This window comes from Mus caroli, unplaced genomic scaffold (assembly GCF_978045245.1).
Source record: "Mus caroli unplaced genomic scaffold, Mus_caroli_1 scaffold_9, whole genome shotgun sequence".
Lineage (NCBI taxonomy): Eukaryota > Metazoa > Chordata > Mammalia > Rodentia > Muridae > Mus > Mus caroli.
Window position 1 is genome coordinate 45050846 of NW_028227264.1, and position 20110 is coordinate 45070955.

Here is a 20110-nt window from a genome sequence, read left to right on the forward strand (position 1 = left end):
TTCAGCCCTCAGGAGACTATGAGAAACCAGAGAATAGAATGGCCAACATTATGAATTCTTTACCAGCATGGGCTAAAGAGATAGGTTTCAAGAACAGTAAAATTATTAATAATGATGATGATAAGTGAACATTTGGATGGTGAAAATGGAATAGAAATAAATGCTTTATTCCTGTATTTGTCAATCTTTATATATAAAGGACAAACAAACAATAGTTGATGAATTTGAGTTATAATGTTGGGATGGCTCAGATTTGCCTTGTAGCATAAAAGCAGCTGTAGAAATGCATAAACAAATGAGTGTATCTACATCTAGATATCTGCAAATCTTCAACTGTAATCATTTAAAATTGAATTCCCAGTCATTTCCACTCATCACTGCCCTCCAGGATTCTTGTTTGTTTGTTTTGTTTTCTGTTAAAAGAAAAGTCTAGTTTTGGAGCAACACACACACACACCAAAATAAGACAAGACAAAACACAAAACAAAACATAAAACAAAGCCAAAACAAAGAATCAAAGAAACAAACAAAAACTACAGTCGGATTTGGCCCATAGGCAGTTATTTTTCTTATGCTTATTCTACAGAATGAACCTGAATGGAAAACTCCCTAATTAAAATGAAATTCTACAAATTAAACCCTCGCTGCAGGTTTCGTGTGCTACTCACTCTAGTGAACAAGCTCCATCTTTCAGTTTTAAATTTTAAATATCAAGTGTCTGGAATAAATGGGAGTTGCACTGAAAAGAAGTCAAAAAGGGGGAAAGACTGCTGATTTGTGATAAATAAGTTATGACAAGTACAATCACATCCTTCATCAGTTGAAACACAAGGCTATACATGTTTTGTAACAGCTAAAAGAGTACCTATGTAAGCCACATTATTGATTAATTTAATTATCTGCTACATATAAATCTCCACAGAATTGAACTGAAGACTCTAGATCTTGACTCTTTTTCTTGGCTTCTCCATTCCATTTCATAAATATTGAAAATTAATACTCCATTCACCTTTGTTTCTAAATATCAATGGTTAAAAATTCATTCTGACTTTCTTTAATTAAAGTACAGAATAGTTACAATGTATTGATTCATCAAATGGTTATTGTTTATTTAATGTTGGTATGCTCATCTAAGTAGTAGAATTAGTATTATAAACACTTGTGGAGAATCTTTTTTTTTTTTTTTTTTTTTTTTTTTTTACTTTGTGTTAGGACTTTATCAAAAGTCGAAATAGTGTTTTGAACTTGTGAAAAGAAGTAAGATCATTTGGGTATCTTCTTACCGAATTGACTTTTATAATGGATTTATTCCCAGCAGACTCTCAAATATGGAACAATCATTTGATAGTACTTACATGACATTGAAGGACTAATTATTTATATGTAAAAGTATGAATTACTCTATTTATTATAGTAATAACTTGCCTACTGGGCTTAATGTCAAAAGACATTCTACCAACATCCTTCTGGACAAATAAATGCTGTATTGCAGGGACTTAGAGTGCTTCCCATAAAAATGCATTAAAATTTCAGTGCCTGCCTGGGACATGTTTGAATCTGCCCTGCAATATTTCAGAAGGTCATAAAAGAAAACCTTCTGAAATATGATAGAGAAGGTAACATATAAGCAAAAGTGTGCTTGGGGCATTGGGCACTGAAAGAAAAGATGAATAAGGAAGAGAATCAAATAAAAAAAATGACTTTCTCTTGGAGAAAATGATGATGTCACACGGACATGTGAAGCCATATTTTAAGATAGTTTTCAAGATGGAATGGAAATTGCCGGCATCCACATTCTACATAATGCCCCAGGTAAAATCTGCCATTCACCCAAGTTCATCTTTGTTTACTTGACCTTATACAAAAGTATTTAAAAAACACTGGCAGGAAATATAAAAAAAAATATGTCTATCAACTTTTACACTGACACAGACTTGCTAACACAGAATTCTTCAGCGGTCTTTTAAAATTAGTTAAATTTTTTCTTGGGCCACTGCATGTATATGACATATGAGAACATTGGTTGGGCCCTCTTGTTCAGGTCCTGTACAAGCAACTGCAATGAACTACTACACACTAACTCAAAACATGAACTTTCATATTAAAAGTTAGCCAGATAGCTCTAACTATGAATTGTAAAGGTACATTTGTAAGTGACTCAGAAAACTGTAGAGAATACTGAGTGAGAAGAAAAACTTAACACCTGCCCAGTATTAGTCCCACCTGTTTATGCTTCTAATCCTTTACACAGACTTCAGGCTTCTTTGCATTTGAAATATTCCTCCCTATAAGAGATCTGAGAACATAGACAATGGCAATCACACATAAGCCAAGGATAGAGCATGGTAGTTATCCTCAGAATACACAGAGGCAACCTAATACTGCCAATGGGAATCCCTGCCTTTCAAATGCAGAACTGCAAGATAAAACAGCCAAACAAACAAATGAACAAGAACATCTTTATGTGTTGAAATCATCTTTAAGCATGAGTTGTGACACCTTCTCAGAAAACTAATACAATATGCTGAAAAAAGAAAGAAAGAAAGAAAGAAAGAAAGAAAGAAAGAAAGAAAGAAAGAAAGGAAGGAAGGAAGGAAGGAAGGAAGGAAGGAAGGAAGGAAGGAAGGAAGGAAGAAAGAAAGAAAGGAAGAAAGAAAAGAAAAAGTTACATTTATAATCTAGCAGTATGCCTTTTTTCCTGGTGCATGGACAGTTATAAAAGAGACCTACACAGCATCTAGGGTGAAGGGACAGACCCTTTGTCATGAAAAGGGAGACCCTGTTCACACACTCCATCTGCATATAACCTTTGGATGACAGAGACCTCCTCACATCTGCACCTGAATTTCATTATCTTGGGTAAAAGGTGGCAACGATTGTCTCATACCTTTTGTTTGTTTGTTTGAGGCAGGATTTCTTTGTGTAGCCCTGGTTGTCCTGGAACTCACTCTATAGACCAGGCTGACCTCAAACTCAGAAATCTGCCTGCCTCTGCCTCCCAAGTGCCGGGATTAAAGGCGTGCGTCACCACTGTCCGGCTTTGTCTCATACTTTTTTGTCTTAATATTTAACGATGAGAATAGAAAATGATAAATTAACAGAATTTGATAATAAGTTAGAAACAAAGAAAACGCTTCTCAAAAACAAGATGTTTTGCAAAATCCTGTTTAGCAAAGGCTGCTACTCGGGTGCAGCTGGAACACAGCAGCCTTTGGAAGGACAAGTCCTTTTTATTTTTGATTAACTTGGTAGAGTTCCTGATTTGGAAAGAGATTTTCCTTTCCAACAATAAAACTTGATTAGTAGTGTGCTTGATGTGAGAGGGAGGACTTTTTTTTTTCTTTTTGAGAAAAGGACCCTAATTTAATGCTGTTTTTCGTTTCCTTTGTTCATTTATTTTTTGAAGTTCAAAACTAATTTCTTCCTCAACAGGCAATCTTCAGTTAGAAACACTGTGGTTGACCTCTGTCATCAGTTTTGTGTTAAAATGTTTGCATGCCGGTTTTCTTTCCTTCCTTCCTTCCTTCTTTCTTCTTCTTCTTTTTTTTTTTTTTTTTTTTTAAAGTTCACAAGTCTCATTTTCTCCCCAGAGGGTGTTCCCAGTTTCTTCAAAGACTTCAGCTTATCTGTAGTTTGAGGTTTTCTTCAAGAGCTCACACATTTTGCCTGGAAGGTCTCTGCTGGTCAGCTCACAGAGGAGGAGGGAGGCTGCATATGGTTGTTTAGAGCCCACTGTTGTTAATTAGGGAGGTTGCCACGGAGCACATCTCACAGGCTTTCACTTCACATAGTTTACCCCACATCTAAATTGGAAGCAGCAGGTGTTTGATCTCCAAATAAATATTTTTCCTCTTTCTGATCTCCACCCTTTCATCTTAGCAATGATAGCATTCAAAAACCAATTTATTTTTAAAAGCAGATTCTACAATGCTATTGGCTAGAAGAAGTTGATTGAATGAGATCACAGGAGCCCAAATCCTCATTAATAAGTGGCTTAGTTTTTCGCATACGTAGTCTTAGAGCATGTTTGGCTAAGTTCTATACAGCTCAAATTCCAGTAATAGACATTCTTTTGTATAGATGATTATTACAAAGTACTGTTGTACAAATGAACTGAAAAACAATACCACCATTAGATGCTAAGCAGGAATTCTCACACTCAGCAGGCACATGAGGTGAAATGTCCTTCACAGCACTACCTGCTCAACCCTTTCAGGTCATTTTGATTATCAGGAATGGTCTTACCTTGGGCATTGCTTGTCACTGTTATTATCTGTATGTCACAAGATATCCTGCTCCATGAGACTCTAATTTCTATCAAGATTTGTATAATAACCTCTGCTAATCTCTAAAGACATTTAAGGAACTGATGAGAGTCATTTTCTGTATTTTTCTCTATGGAGGTCTCTCTGTGTATTTTCGGTCTCATTTGTTGCACTTGTAAATTTGACTCCAGGTTATTTTATATAAATGTGATTCTGTACTAGCTGGACTTTTGGCTTTGCCTTCGTGTGGTTTATGGGTCTGAGTTTCCTTCACATTCTATCATTAGGAATTCCTTTGCATGACTCAATTTAGAAAAATACATTTGTTTTCTTGTTTCTGGGGGTATCTTTCACCGGAGGAGTACTGTTGCTATTTTGCCCTTTGACCACTTCTCTGCATGTCTCTTTCCACCTTTGGATTTGGAGGTGGAAATGTCCTATGAGTGATTCTCATGCTATAAAACATTATTACCATTCTCTTGTTCTTTTAACAGTACTCAACTATCTTCAGAGGTTTCTTTTTTAATTCTTCTTTGTTACTTTGAGAAGATTTTAACTTAAGACTTAGAGTTAATCACTTGTAACGCTAATTGAGCCATCCTTAGGGTATCGAAATTTGTCTACATGTTCCTTCTAACATCCTATGATTTTACTCCTATGCTTTCTCTGATTTTATGGTCCAGGCTTTAATCATTGCATTTCATGTCATATTTTAAACTTTGTGGTTCACAATAAGTGTACCTGTTCTATTTTCCTATTGTTAATCATATTGTAAGCTGAACACTGTATCTTATAGCTATTTTGTTTTGCTTAGACCAAGCCGAAAAATTATATGACTCCAAAAATCCAAACTCTTCATTGACTTGCTAGCCTTCTATATTTCTTTCTTTTCTTCCTATTTGCTCAGAATTAATTCTAAGTTTGTACTACAATTACCTCTTGGCTTTACAACACTTGTAAATTTCAGGATATTTTATATAAATGTGATTCTGTAATATCTGGACTTTTGGGTTTGCTTTCTTGTGGTTCATGTGTCTGAGCTTTTTTCCCACATTACATCATTAGGAATTCCTTTCCATGGCTTTAGATTCTACTGTATAAATTCATCATGCTCTCTAGATTAATGAAATCTCAGCCTTTTCATTTGTTAATGTTATTGGCCATAGTTCAAAATATATCTAAAGGTGCCAGCTTCTGTCCACATCAGTCAGTAGTCATAGCCCTGTATTTTTTTTTTTTTATAAAAACTTCCTTTTGTCTTCCTTGGTTGTTTTAAGTAATATGTGATACAATATTTAGTGCAATATGTTTCTAGATAGCTAGATTTGAAGGAATATTATTAAAGAATATAATTTGTTCATATTTCCTTGTTTTACACATTATTGATTCTGGTACTACAATTCCATCAATAATATCCCACTATCCCACTATTTTGTCTTCTTAGGGTCTTGTGACTGTAATAGTTTCTCAGACTTCCACTATTTGTGAGGAGCCTGACACTTTGGGATGTACTTGTGAGAAAAATTGAGGGTGTACCTTCTAAGATATGTCTGATATTCTCTTTATGACTAGTGTTTAGAATTTTGTGGAAGTTGATAGTAGAAGGTAAGTACATATTATGTTATCACTTGAGAAACATGTGCTAGCAACATTACCCATAATTCTGACACTGGTAGCCTGGCTAAAGTAGAGGTTTTTATGTTTCTCTACCATGATTGTAAAGGTTTTCTTCCTTTTCAAACTATGGTTTGCAGAGAAAGTCATTTCAGAGCTAAATGTTGAGGAGTAGAGAATAACATTTCAATTCACAACACAAAATTTTCATTACTTATGTAAATATAATAGTTTGTATTATGTCATATACATAAATTCATGTGTATTTATTTTGTACTCTAACCATCAATATCATTTTATTCATTTTATTGATACTTAGATTGTTACAGTTTGGATCAACGGAAGATTTTTCAATCAGTCTCTCTATCCCATGATCTGCTCATCTCCTCTACTGTATATATAACTTAACTGTGTATATGCATGCATGTGTACATTCATGTGTTTGTGAAAGTGTGTAGCCATATTTGTCTGTATGAGTTTTGTTTCTATGGCCCCTTTTGATTCTTCCCTCTTCCTGCTATCAATATTTTGTATTTCCTGCTTTATAGAAATATATACTCAATTATAACTTTCCTATTTTCCAAAGATTTCTGGATCCCTTTATTAGCTAGTTGTAATTACTAAAAACCAAACTCCAAGTGTAAGATTCTTTTAATTTTTAAGTTTAATTATGTATGTATGTTATATGGCTACGTGTGGGTATATGCAGCACAGGTGCTTACAGAGACTAGAGGCATTGGGTTCCTGGGGTATAGGAGTTAAGGCAGTTGTAAGCCTCTTTTGGGTGGTAGGAAACAAATTTCATTCCCCTGAAAAATGGAGAAAAGTTCACAATTGCTGAACTATCTCTTCTGCTCTCCAGATGTGTGTGTGTGTGTGTGTGTGTGTGTGTGTGTGTGTGTGTGTGTGAGAGAGAGAGAGAGAGAGAGAGAGAGAGAGAGAGAGAGAGCACATAGAGATACAAAGTACAAAGAGGGTATCATGCCTCTTAGAGCTAGAAGTACAGGGGTTTGAGAGGCAAATGATGTGGGTTCTGGAAACCAAATTTGGGTTCTCAGGAGGAGCAATGTATCTACATCACACCTGTGGGATCTATCTGTGTCTTCTTGTGATTTTATACTTTATGTGTTTTACTTTCTATTCTAGTTCATGTGTATGAATGTTTTGATGACATCTAAGTGTGTGTATTATATGTGTATCATACCATGGAGGCTGTAAGAGAGTTTCATATCTCCAGTTACTAGAGATATAGATGGTTGTGAGACACCAGGTAGTGCTAAGTATCAGAACCCAGGTCCTCTGGAAGAGCAGACAATGCTCTTGACATGTTGGCACAGTTGTCATTGACGTTGTTGGTCATGATTTTGGTTTTTTGTTTGTTTGTTTGTTTGTTTTACTTTTTATTTTTCTCTTTAAAATTAATTAGTATTCACTGGGAAAACTCTTGAGATCTGAGTGCATTTTTTGACAAAGGTTTTAACAATTGATTCAAAATTTTAAATGTATATAATGTCATTTGGATGATATATTTGTTAAGTGATTTTTCACATCTTTATGTCTTGTTATATTAATTTATTAAAATTGTAAACCAGAATTTTTTACTAGATTGTTCAATTTTTTATTACATTCCTGGAATATTGATAATGATAACCTCTTTGTAGATTATCTGGAGGAGATGGGGCTTGAAGTGACTCAGTTCTCCTCTCTTTCTCATTTATACCTCTCAAATCCAACTGTCTAATATTCTGGGAATGCAAAACCACTCACAAAGGAGGAAATGGCTGAAGCATGCTAAGCTAAGGTCTTGTCCCTCTTAGAACAAGACATTCTACAATTATTTAGTTCATCATGTCACTATTCCCCAGGAGACAAAATTCAAGGTAGCACACTTAAAGTGTTTTGTTTGTTTGTTTGTTTGGTTGGTTGTTATTTTAAATAGTTAAACCCTTGGAGCATATGCAGAGAAGGCTTTCCTGGACAACTTTGTTGAAGTATAGAGATTTTTTTCATGAGAAATCATAGTCTTCTGTTGTTCTTTGCTCAATATATATGCATAATAATTTTGCTTCACAGGATTAGGTGTGTGTGTGTGTGTGTGTGTGTGTGTGTGTGTGTGTGTGTGTTCTGTCTCCCCAGCTATTATAAGCACTAAAAATTGGCTCAATTTAAGGCCTGATCAGTAAGGGTTAGGGTCTACCTTTAGTGTTGTAACCCACACCTTAGTAGACCCACTGTAGCTTTCTTTTTGTTTTCTTGTGTGTGTGTGTTTGTGTGTGGGGGATGTCTGTCTATCTGTTTTGCTTACAACTTTTTCTCTTTCTTCTTGATCAACACACACATACCTCAAAGACAAAGTTAGCAAGTGTTGGTTTTATTGATATTCTCTAATATTCTCTTATTTGCAATTTTATTAATTTTGGCTTAATTCTTATTATCCTTCATTTTACATCTACTAGGCTTATAATCTCATAGTTGAAAGTGAAATGTTCCAATTATGAAAATTTAAACAAGTGGAAATATAAACAAGAGTGTTAATATTTAAAACCTATTTTTTCTTTTCTCTTACTACACTGTTGCTGAGAGCATTTGCCATAAATGAGTATGTGTTGAGGTGTCTGTGCATGTGTGTCCAACTGTATGGAATCTAAACAAAGTATAAACTCATGAGTCACTTCTCAGATGTTCTCAAGTTTTTCCTCTTCTGTCCATCTCTTTCTTCCTTCCTTTCTTCCATTGATCTGTTTTTTTGTTTTTTGATTTTTTTTAAATAGGGTTTCTCAATGGCATGAAACTTCCTAAGTGGTTAATGAGCCCTAAGAATTCTTTTCCACCTGAGTTTCATCTTCTTTTCTTCATTTTCTTTTTCAGAACCAGTTGCTGTTTCATACCTATGTTCAGTTTAACCTATTCTACTTATGCTGAAACACTGCTAATGCCATGGTAAGTGTGGAAGATTGAGAGACTCCATTTTTAGGCAGCTTGCATATCTGCTTTGGGACCATAACTGAATAGCTTCCTGTACTCTTACTGGCTTGAGTGAATTAGGAGAGTCCATTGGGTGGTCCTGGCAGCATCCTTCCTCCATGTTTAAGGCTCTGGCAAAGTACAGTGCCAGTGAACAGGTGTTTGTTATAAACCAGTGGCAAATGATATTTTGGGGGTAAAGGTTCTGGAGAGTATAGTAGAAACACAAGTAATTCCTTCAAATATGCAAATACAAAAACTGTATATTAAAATTAAAAACTTCTGGATCTTTCTTCTGAATCTATTTGAAGGTTTCAAAATAAGAACTCTTATTTTAGATTAAAAAAAAAAAAAGTACAAACACATACATACTGTTATTGCAGCTAGTTTGAATTTCCTGGCATCTACTACCAACTCTGACAGGTTATAACTAGCCTGTAACTGGAGCTCTAGCAAGGATCTGACAGCTCTGATCTTTGTAGGAACCTGCACAACACACACACACACACACACACACACACACACAGAGAGAGAGAGAGAGAGAGAGAGAGAGAGAGAGAGAGAGATATGAATACACACATACATGTGATTTAAAATAATAATAGTAAATCTTTAAAATAAAACAAGCAAACATGTGCCTCAGAACAAATAACCTCCACCCTTTTTGGAAAGCTGTCTATGAAGGAAGTTGCTTCCTTAGAACTCTTCCCTCCCATCACTGGCCTTTTATTGTTGCTTTCCAGAGTTATGCTGACTTTCTACTTTGGCTACTATGGCCTTTAAGTACTGTGGATATTTAATTTTGTAGTTAGTATAAGGTTTTTTTTTTCCTCACTGCATCAATCATTGACTGACTTTAACATGAAACCAGAGAAAATGGTTTCTAGCCTATGATATTCAGCAATGTGGTGCTTAGCCAAAGCCAGTGTTCCATGTTTCTTTTGTAAAAGAAGTGAGTTTCAATTGTTCTTAATTTGTCTACGCTGTGCTGGTCTGTGCTCCTGGGGCCACTGTAGCATACTATAGTACATGAAGCACACACGTAACATACTATTTGGACTTGTGTGGAGAGATTGGTCCGTAGTGAAGTCTCCTTGGAAGATGGTTTGAACAAGAGAGAGGTAGGACTTCATGGGAGATGTTTGGGACCATGTGAATGTGCTCTTGTGAAAGATTGAACATTTTCTCATGAGATCTGAGTGGTTATGTTGAAAGAGTTGTTATAAATGTAGCAAAGTTGTACCCACTAAAAATTGGCTCAATTTAAGGCCTGATCAGTAAGGGTTAGGGTCTACCTTTAGTGTTGTAACCCAGAGCTTAGTAGACCCACTGTAGCTTTCTTTTTGTTTTCTTGTGTGTGTGTGTTTGTGTGTGGGGGATGTCTGTTTCTGGTATGAGATGTGCTCATATGATCTTATATGAATTTCTGCCAGGGCATGATTTCATCATTGCTTTTTCCTAAGGCTAACTCAGTGGGCTATCTTGTTTGATTTTGAACATCCAAAACTGGGCTAACTAAACTTCTTCATTAAACCTGCTTCAGATATTTGATTAATATAATTACATTTACTTTTCCTCCTCTCTCTTATGATCTTTTGTATGGTATTTTGTTCTTTATGATAACTCAGATCCTCTAGAGAATGAAGTGGGGTGTAAACCCATAGTTTAAAAAAATAGATGCCTCTTTTCAAGTATTTAAATCATTAAAGTATCATTGTAGTTTTCTAAGAATATAGATCACATAAAGGAATCTGCCAACATTTCTTAGAGTTTAAGTTTCTGAAGAGAAGTGTGGGGCTCTTATCTTAGCATGGGGAAATAAAAGGGTGGGAGAGATGACCTGCATCCTGCCAGAGCTCCTGGGATTTGGGCAAGTGGAAGCAGGGGACTGTCGTGCAACTCTTCACACCACTCAAGTGGCATCTGGCTGCAGGAAGCCATGGAACCCCAGTTTGCAGGGGTAGAGAGGGAGCAGTCAGGCGTCTCTGGGCCTCACAGATGCCAGAAAGGAGAGATTCTCAGTCTTGGACACCCCAGATGCCAAGATGTATGTCACAGGAATGCTGAGAACAAAATGAGGGCCCCAGGGGTGGCTCAGTCAGCCCCTGGAAGGAAGGGAGAAAGGGCAGGTGGGAGAAGGCAGTGTGTGGTTCCCACGCAGATGAGAGTTTTTGTTCCAGCTTGGCTGCTGGAAATGCTGAGAGGCCTTCCCACAGGAAATTAGATGTGGCTTTTTAGAGGAAGGCCTATTCCATTGTTCTAGCACAGTGGGTCTTGATGAGCAAAAATGGTCCATGGATTTAGAACTTTATTGTAGAAAACAGAGAAAGAGAAAATGGTAGAGAAGTAGAGGCCAGCCATGGCCACATGGAGAGAGGGGAGAAGAGGAGGGAAGAAGAAGGACGAAAGGTAAGAAAGAGAAGATACAAGAGAAGCAAGAGAGAGAGGGAAAGAGAGTAGGGGCCAAGCAGCTCCTTTTATAGTGGGCTGGGCAACCTTGGTGTTGTAGGGTAACTGTGGGGAGGGGGCATACCTTGCTATTAGGTAACTGTGGGGGTGGAGTCTGGACAGCCTTCATGACTGATGGCCACAGAATGATGGAGGTGAGTGCTCCTGGTGTCAGACATTTGTGTCTGGGGGGCATAGCTCACGGTTCCATCCCTCGTAGGATTTGTACTGCGTGTCTAGAGTAAGCCTTGCTCAACCAGAACACAGACTGCCTTTCCTGGTCCCACAGAGAAGCACTTTCAACCGGTGATATTACAGTTAGATCGACATTTAATTGTGCAACATTATCTTGCAACAATGCACATGTGCTATAGAATGTGACTTGCCTGAATTTGTAATTCTAGCACTGGCCTGGTTTTGGTAAGTTGGCCTATCCCTGTCTACATGTGTTGCTCAGAGTCTGAAGGTAATATAATGAAATATGTTGTCTCTTTCCCTCTTAAGGAGTGCCCTTCTGTACATAGAGGACATGTGATTCTTAAAACAAACACTTTTTCATCTTAATAGTCCTTTCTTACTCAGTCCTATTAAGTTAAGTGTCCTCAGAGAGACAGGTATACACATTTTGAGGATGCATCAAGAGCTTAAGGTGCTTATCATTTAATCAGTGAGTGTGTTGTAGATATCTCCTTCTGCAATCAGGTCGTTGAGGAGAGCTGCTTTTAAAAAAGCTGTGATAGAAGAACTATATTCTGTGAGATGCCCTTAGACTGCTTAGAACTGATCATCCTCTGGAAGATCAGCAAGCACTCTCAAACACAGAGGCATCTCTCTGGCCCCAGGAATTTCTACATTTTATAAAAGTGCAGTTATAATCAGTGGTGTCTAGTCTCTTGTGGAATTTAGTTACAGAAGAAATACTGATGATTTATTTTCTCTTGCTTCTCTTGCTTTTTTTTTTAATTTCAGCTTTATAGCTCCTTAAATATTTATTGGGATCATAGGTAAAACAGCCAATTATCTCTGTAGGAAATTTTTAATGTGAAATATAGTGTGTCTAGTACAAGACAGAGCTCTGAATATCATAAACAGTCAATAATTGTAGTTTGAATGGGTGATCAAATGGTTGAAAGAAGAATCATGTGTTAAAATTGAAAATTAGATTATTAGTTTTATTGGCAGTTTGCGATAATTGTAGTTTAAATATAACTGAAAATAAACTAAATAATGTTATAAAAGATAATATTTGCGTGACTAAGTAGCTCTATTTGTTTCAGTTATTTTGTATAATTTTAGACTATTCATTTCTGAACAAACTGAAGTCATCTTAAAGTTATTCATCACTCTATTGAACCAACTTTTGATTGAATTCCTGTGCTGTCAAGCTGCAATAGTTAAATATATTATCATAATGCTAGCTGTTTATGAGTACTCTTTTTTAAAAATATAACACTATTTGGCATCTAAAATTGCCATTTATCTTAGTACTTAGCTTTCAGTGTTTGAAGGTATAAAATTCTGAAAGATGATGTTTCTTCTAATTTTATGTTAGTGAAGGTTCAATGTATTGATATTTAGTTTATGATGTCTATATGAGTGGTATATGGAAAACAGCAAATGTAATTAAATATTCTGAAATTATCTTACTAGGTTCCATTTATTCATATTTTAAATTTATTATTATTATTGATAATATTCCCTCCCACAATTTTCTTGGTATCTTCTGATGGCCACCTGGTTGACACAAGAAATGTGTTTGCTTATACAGAAGTCATAAATGACTTCAGATTTCATTTTAGACTTTAATAATAGCTGATGATTTATATTCAATAGAACTTATGTTTAGACTATAATTAAGAACATCAGAAATATGTCATTTTATTTCTCACAATTTAACCTAAGGGTAGTAGTGGGTTAAAATGGTAAGTCCATGGTACCAAGGGCTTTTTAATGTGTTTTGTCATCATTAACACAGACATTTCCCTTTAAGCCTCTTAGTAGGTTAAAAAAGTAAAAAAATCAGCCACATTACCCTCTGTTTTAATAATCTAGTATTTAAAAGTCTTGCTTGCATCTTAAATTTTCATGATCTCACCTTGGCTATTAGACATCACCATAGATTGGTAATTTTCTAACATTAAATTTACAAAGTAATTTATTTGGTTGAGACATTTTATACAGATATGCATTATGCTTTGTTAAGATCCATCCCCTTCCCCTTCACCTATCACTACTCTCTCTCTCTTTCTCTCTCTCTCTCTCTCTCTCTCTCTCTCTCTCTCTCCCTCTCTCTCTCTCTCTCTCTGTGTGTGTGTGTGTGTGTGTTTCTCTCTTTCACTATTCCTTATTCACCTTGTACTGTTCCCCATTCTGCATTTCTTCCAGGTAAATTATATTACAATCCACAACCCTCTCTGAAGATTTCTGAGAGAGAAATTTAAGTCTAGGTTCTGCATAATAGAGAAAACATGTGGGTGTTTTTTGTTTGTTTCTTTGTTTGATTAGTTTAGCTTAACATGATTTCCAAGTCTATTCATTTTCCTGTTAAATCATGATTCCATATATTGGTGACTGAATACAACTCTATTGTATGCACCACACTAACCTTAACATTCCACCGTTTGAAACATCCAGGCTTATTCTATTCTATGGAAATTGTGAATAGTGTAGTTGCTTGACTCCTTAGCCAAGTTTCCATATCTCACTCTCATGTAACAAACCATGTCAGAAGGGAAGAGATGCTTATGGGTGATTAACACATATTCTGTGGTTAGCTCTGCTGAACATGTCTCTGTTCAATATGTTATTTCCCCTCCTTTTTATCTTTTGTGCTTCAATTTATATAATTGCTATAGAGCATTTCTAAGCTCATGATACTGTTTTCTGTTATGTTCTGTCTTCTAATATACTCTGTGTTTCTCTTATCATACTCTATAACCCTGAGAATCTACCATTTTTGTTGTTACTTTTCTTGATTCCACACTGTGCTTGAATTATGTGCTGATTTTACCAGGCCATCATGCTTCTTTCCAGCTAATTGCTAAGTGACAATTAATTTTGATACTTCTAATATGTAAGAGATTCTTGTGTCTGATTCTATTTTGAATTTTTTTCTTTCACGAGGACTTATTTCTTTATTTGTGTGAGTATATTTAGGTTAACCTAGAGAATTTTGTATAAGAAAAGAGACTGAGATACACAGATTTTATACTAGAAAGGTGCTTGTCCTTCTTCTGTCAGGCCACCGGCATCAAGAGTTAAGTCAAGCCAGACAGTAGCAGAGTTGAGTTTTGTTCTACTGTGACAGTATTCATCTCTAGTGAATCACAAGTTTCAAACTCCCTAAAGTGAAATGCTATCACATTTTCTTAGTGTGAGCCTGGTGTGTCAGTAGGATTTCCCTCGTGTTCTCACTTAGATTTCAAGAGACCCTAAACTTTTACACCATTCATGAGATCTTTCATTTATTAAGATGAATCATTATTTATACAAAGGTATAGATTTTATATGACACTTTTAAACATGTACACAGTTGGTCAGATGCATGTTCCCTTAATGTTAATTTATTTCTCTTCACTCCTACTTATTCCTCCTGAGGCAAATAAATTCTCATTCTACATTCATGTCTTAAAATCATCGGATATCATCCTTCCAAAGATGATTATGCAACTTTTACAAGGTGTGGTATGGTACGGTATACCAATTTCCTCAAATTGAAACATTCTCTCCTATCCTGAAGAAACTTCTTATGGTTTAGGAACTAAGCAAAATGCTTAAGATGAAAGCAACTCACAAGTCTCATAAAGTTCTTAAAACTTATGAGATTTGCAAGTGTTGTTTCCCACCTCTCAAAATGTTATATAAGCAGTAAGTACTGTTGGAGAATAAGCACCTTCTAATCTTTCTCTCTTTCTACAAGTCCTACAAAAGTGTTTGAGGAACACAGGTCTTACATACTGTCTCACGGTGGCATGTTTTTGTCAGTGATGGGGCTATCTTAAGTCATCCATGCTTCTGGGAGTAACTATTACCAATACTCCTGTAAGCAACCTCCATAAACTTATTAGCTTAATAAGTTAGACATGAGCAGAGTCATTAGTTTTTGGTTCTAGAGGATCTAGGCTATCATAAAGAAATATAAATACAAAATTTTATGAGAAAAAAGGAAAGATAAACTTAAAAGAGAATTATAATTGTATTAATCAGGTTTTCATTGCTATGTTGAAATACCTGAAGCAGGTTCTAATGAATAAAAACATTTAGTTAGGCACTTTGGGATGGCCAAAATCAAACTAGTGATAGCAGATGCTTGTTTCTACCTTTTTTCTGAAGGTGACCCACTCAATAAGTGGCAAAACAAGGACCTAAAAACTAAAAAATGCATTGTGTAGAAGTAAAGAAATGGGCCTTGCTGGGTACTAAGATATGCACTTCAGGCTAATTCCTGCTTGACAGAGTTGAATGTCTTCAAGGACAATAATAATCTGGCTACCTTTTTCTGTGTGTTATGGAAGGGTGTGATTCTTCCAATCTATTGTAATAATTAATGATCCCTGTGATTGATGAGGGAATTTATAACAAAAGCCAGGATCTTTGTGATTGAAACATCTTTTGGAAGAATCCTAGTGTTCCCATTTTCCTTTATTTGGTAGTAAAAGGCATATTTCCTTGACAAATTAAACCCATAAAGTGGCTATGGGACTGCCTTCCAACCACTAACAGATTAAAGATTGTTATTTCAATCATTTATAGTAACAAATATCAAAGGAGATAATAGTCAGGATGTGGTGTCAGTGGTGTGTTCTTTGATGCGGATGATAAGACATGTGACTGAGCTCAGCTGGAAGACTGGCCTACAAGGGAGGAATTGCAACAGGGAAAGTCCATGCTGTTACTTGGCTGTGTTAACCTCTGCTTTGGAAAAAAATCTTCTTATGAAGGTTTTGCTTTGCTGTTTCTCACAGCTAGCAGATATGAGGGAATGAGATGTAAGTTGGATATGGGTTAAAGATCTCTTCCTGGGACCTAAAATGTTGAAATCCATGGGAAACATCAGATAATAACGAAGAGAAGAGAATCCAGATGAGGGTAATATGAGAAAACCATGGCTCTCACCTTTAACACAGAGAAAAGGGAAATTTATGAATGAGCATGCTGACGTGGCTTTAATAGTCTGTTGGAAAGGTTCACTATGGTTTGGGATATTGCCTCTGAGCTGCCTCTGACGAAATCCAAAGTAAGAAATAGACTTTCACTTGTGAGGCTATAGGGCACAGGTGTAGACAGGATCAGTCTGGGTACTGTTGAAAGAAAAATATTAAGTAGTATAACTACCCCTCCCTGAATAACACAATGGCTGCATAACTCGAAGCACCGTGAGGGAAATTAAGGCCTGATGGACTGATTTATATGAACCATTAGTGACAGTTTGTTATTGATGTCTGCAATTCTCCATTTTAGGTACTAAAAAAACTGATAGAAGGACAAATAATTGGGTATGACAGGGTAAGTGTTTTATGCCCAGCTCATCAAGTCATATAGAACTGTATTCACAGAAGAGTTAAAAGTGACCTAGGTCTAATATGGGGCTTTGGTGGATTTGCTGAATCTTATAGTGGGACATGACATTTATGAGGAAAGAGAAACTCTGGGAAAAGTGGACGACTATGAGCATTGTGTACACCAAGTTGTAATGCAGGACCAGATGGCTTAGTTGGTACAGGTACTTGCTGCCAAGACGGATGACATGTGTTTGCTCTCTAGAGTCTACTTGATAGAAATCAGGACTCAGCTTCTCCATGTTCTTCTCTAATATCCACATTTACACTGTGGTGTGTGTGTGTGTATGTGTGTGTGTGTGTGTGTGTGTGTGTGTGTGTACCACATATAAACATTGGGTTGGGGGTTATAAATGTATTACCAAAATTAAAATTGTGAAGTAATAAAGAAGGTATGATCAAAAAGATCAAGAAGACTAAGTCTGCCCAGTCAGTGAAGGCAGTGGTAAAACACCAGTTTGTGTTGAGTCAAAGTTCCTCAGAAAAAAATTATTAGAAAGCAAAAAATATCCTAGGGATATTATGGAAGGCTTTAAGGCTAAAAAAAAAAAACCAGATATTGGAAGAAATGATAAAGCTTGTTCTACAGATGGTCCTGTAACCCCACAGAGTGTTTGAAGTAAAATATAGGGTATGTGTGTATTACTCACATAGCTATGGGTGCTTTCATCAGCAGAGTATGATTCCATCTCATGAAAATTATAGAGGCCTTCAAAGAGGATATAAATAGCTCACGTAAAGAAACATAGGCAAAGAGGTAGAAGCCCTTAAACAAGAAACAAGTAAATCCCTTAAAGAATTACAAGAAAACAGTTGAAAGAATAGAACACAATTGTCCAAGACCTAAAAATCAAAAGAGAAACAATTAAAAAATCATAAATGGAGGCAACCCTGATATGGAAATCTTAGGGAACAGAACAGGAGCTACAGACACAAGCACTGTAATACAGAATACAAGAGATATAAGAGAGAATCTCAGGCATAAAAGATACCATAGAAGATATGGACACATGGTCAAAGAAAATAAAAAGTGTAAACAACTCCTAACCAGAAACATCCAGAAAGTTCAGGACACAATAAAAAGACAAACCTAAGAATAATTGGAATATAAGAGAACAAAGATTCCCAGTCTAAAGTTCCAGAAAACATCTTCAACAAGATGTTTTAGCAGAATATTTTAGATGTCATAGAAGAATGCTTCCCTTACCTAAAGAAAGAGGTAAGGGAATAAATGCAAAAGAAGTCTACAGAACACCAAATTTTCTTTGACAAAATCAGCAAGATGGCTAAAATCTTAGCCAAACTAACTAAAGGGCACATAGATAGTATCCAAAACAACACAATCAGAAATGAAAAAGGAGACATAACAACAGAAACCAAGGAAAATTAAAAAAAGTCAGCAGATCTTACTACAAAAGCCTATATTCCTTAAAATTGGAAAATATAGATAAAATGGATTATCATCTAGACAAATACCACAGACCAGGAACTTCTAGGGAAATCACCATCCCTGACCTCAAGCCATACTACAAAGGAGTAATGATAAAGACTACATGGTATTGGTACAGTGACAGACAGGTTGCTCAATGGAATAGAATTGAAGACCCAGAAATAAACCCCAGCATCTAGGGATACTTGATCTTTGACAAAGAAGGCAAAATAATATAGTGGATAAAAGAAAACATCTTCAACAAATTATGCTGGTCTAACTGTTGGTCTACATGTAGAAGAATGAAAATTGATCCATTTTTCATCTCCTTGTTCAAAACTAAAGTCCAAATGGATCAAGGAGCCCAACATAAAACCAAATACACTTAATATAATAGAAGAGAAAGTGGGAAAGTTCCTCAAACTCATTTTCACAGAGAACATTTCCTAAACAATACACCAATGGCTCAGGCTCTAAGATAACAATTGATAAATGGGAGCTTCTGAAACAGAAAAGCTTCTGTAAGGCAAAGGACACTATCAATAAAATAAAACAGCAACCTACAGAATGATAAAACATCTTCACTTTCCTTACATTTGATAGAGGGCTAACATTCAAAATATATAAAGAATCCAAGAAGCTAGACTCAAAAAAAAAAATCCAACTTAAAAATTGGGGTACAGACCTAAACAGCTAAACAGTAAATTCTCAACAGTGGAATCTCGAATGACTGAGAAGCATCCTTAGTCATCAGGGAAACACAAATTAAAATGACCCTGAGATTCCACCTTACACCAGTCAGAATGGCTAAGATCAATTCAGGTGACAGCACATGCTGGCGATGATGTGGAGAAAGAGGAACACTCTTCCATTGTTGGTGGCTTTGCAAACTGGTACAACCACTTTGGAAATCAATCTGGTCGTTCTTAAGATAATTGGAAATACTTCTACCTGAAGACCAAGATACCACTCCTGGACATATACCCAAAAGATGCTTCATCATACCACAAGGACATGTATACCACTATCTTCATAGAAGCCTTATTTGTAATAGCCAGGAGCTGGGAACAACCCACATGTCTGCCAATGAAATAATGGATACAGAAAATGTGGTTCATTTATACAATGAATTACTACTCAGCTATTAAAAATGAGTAACTCATGAATTTTGCAGGCAAATGCATGGAACTAGAAAATATCATCCTGATTGAGGTAATCCAGATCCAAAAAGACATCCACGGTATGTACTCACTGCTAAGTGAATATTAGCCAAAAAGTTAAGAATACCCATGATGCAACTCACAGACCATAGAAAGCTTAACAAGAAGGTAGACCTATGTGTGGATAATACAAACCCATTTATAAGGGGGAATAAAATAATCATGAGAGGCATAAAGAAGGAGGAAACTTGGTAGTAAAGGGGAAGGGCAGGAGGAAGGCAGGCAGGATCACATATAAGGGGAGACCAGGGAGAAATCCAGAGGTCCAGGAGAATGAATGGAAATATGCAGGGAGGGGTTGAGGGTCATGGAGAAACCTCTAGAAAGTCTAGATGTTTATGGGGCTGAGCACATGTCTTTGTTAGGGACGCCATTGGGTATTCAGATTTATGGAAATAGTAAGAAAAAGTCATCTAAAAACAAGGGTACTTTATGATTGGGTAGTATCACATCACCCAGATCAGCCTGGATACCTTTGGAAGCATGGAGGAATTATTTATGAATTATGCTTGATTTTATTGCAAGATATGGTAATGTTGGCTCGTAAAAGGTGCATTTCTCATTCTTCCTTTTTAAAAGATCCTGTCTTACGGAGAGACTGTAAAAGAACAA